Here is a 2,080-nt window from a genome sequence, read left to right as displayed (position 1 = left end):
CTCATCAGTCTACGCCACAAAATTTGAAGGCCAGGAGGAGATTTGGTTTATTAAAATAAAATCTAATATAGAAAATTAAAACAAGTCCACAAGAACCAAAATATTATCTTGACTCTATCCCATCTGAATTTAAGAATCCTCTTAAAACTAGGTTTGAAGCATTGAGCACCAATGATTGAAGACCAGATTAGTTGTGGGATGGCATCAAGGACATAACTCTTGAAGAGTGCAAAAGGCACTACAGAGTAGAAAAAATAAAATAAAATGAATACCAGAAGAAAACCCTAAACATTGCAATAGAAGGTTGAGAAGTCAAAGGGAAGAGATACTTTTATAAAATTGCTTAACAGAAGTTTTAAACAGGCAGCTAGGGAAGGCAAACTACTATAAGAGGATGTGTAGAGACTTATCATCAGAAATAAAAAGGAAAGAAGTCACTTAACATTCCTAATGCTCAAAGATCTGACAAATTCAAGTCTTGAGCTGCTACACTCAGAGATGTGGTAGGTAAAATCTTAAATGATCCAGGAAACATCAAAAAATTATTAATACACAGAATCACTCTACCAAAAAGAAATGGCCGATACTGACATATTTCAGGAAGTATAATATAATCAAGAGAAAATAGTAATGAAAGAAGAATGTCAAGTTCCACTGAAGGCCTTGGTAAAAAATAAGACCCCAGGAATTGAGGTGGTGTCGGTTGAAATGTTTCACATGATGAATTCAGCCCTTGACATACCCACCAGACTATGCCAGAAAATTTGGAGTACTAAATAAACAAACAGGCCTGCACTTGAGTGGATGTAACCATATTGTTCCTTGGAGGTAAGGATTTTGAAGTTTCATCTCAGATACTTTAGGTATGTTTCCAGAAGTGACTAGTTCTTGGAGAAGGACATCATGGTTAGAAGGGTCAAGGATCAGCAGAGAAGTAGAGGACCTTGGATGAGATGGATTGACACAGTGACTATGGTAATGAGGTCAGGTGTGTCAGGGATGGTGAGATTGGCTCAGGAAAGAAATAAGGCCCATTGTTTGTAGAGTTACCATGCGTCATTGTCAACAATACATAACAAGAGCAACAAACAACTTTTGCAGTACGAAGTAGGTAAGTAAACATGAAACCAAGCTGTAGTAATAAAAATTGGTGACTAGACTGTAAACGTTAGAAACAAAGAAGGATTGGTAACTGGAAAATATGGAGTTGGTGTAAAATATGAAGCTAGAGATTGAATGCTAGAATTTTATACATGCAGTGATTTGTGCATGGTAAATATTTATTTTAAAAACCATAAACAGGTTATATACATGAACTTCTGTTAATGGAATGTACCGGAATCAGGCAGATTACATCTCTGAAAAAGGCAGTAGTGAAGCTCGTTATCAACAGTCAATGACTGTCAGGGGCTGACTATGGAACAGATCATCAATTACTGATGTGCAAATTAGAACTGAAGTTGAAGAAAATTTTAACAACTCCACAAGAAATAAATATGGTCTTGAGTCTATGCCACCTGAATTTAAAAGCCGTATCAAAAATTGATTTGATGGATTGAACACTAATGATCAGAGACCAGATGTGTTTGTGATAATATCAAGGCTATCAACATAAATAAAGCAAAAGGTCATTACAAATACATAGGAACAAGAAGAGACCAAACTGGTTATCAGAAGAGCTTCTGAAAATTGCCATGGGAATGTTTGCTAGAAACATAATGTGAGTGAAGAAAAGAGTGAAACATAACATTTATGAACTTTGTAAACAAACCAATAAAAAATACTTTTGAAAGACAAATAAGTTTTTTAAAAGGAAAAAAATACTGAAGGAATAGAGATGAATATTGTTGTTGTTAGATGCTGTCAAGTCGAGTACAACTCATAGGCTACCCTCACACTTCCTGACACACAACAGAACATAGCAGAACTAAATCCACTGGGTTGAGGGTCTTCCTCTCCTTCCCTGTCTTTCCACTCTTCCTAGCATCTTGTTCTTCTCCAAGGAATATGCTTGCTGCAGAGGGTCAAGGACTGCAGCCTCCAATATGGATTGAGGCTCAATGTCAAGAAGACAAAGATT

Source organism: Elephantulus edwardii, unplaced genomic scaffold (assembly GCF_000299155.1).
Source record: "Elephantulus edwardii isolate Elephantulus edwardi_28Jun2011 unplaced genomic scaffold, EleEdw1.0 scaffold00043, whole genome shotgun sequence".
Classification (NCBI taxonomy): Eukaryota; Metazoa; Chordata; class Mammalia; order Macroscelidea; family Macroscelididae; genus Elephantulus; species Elephantulus edwardii.
The sequence above is the reverse complement of the archived record's forward strand: the minus strand, read 5'-3'. Positions refer to the sequence as shown.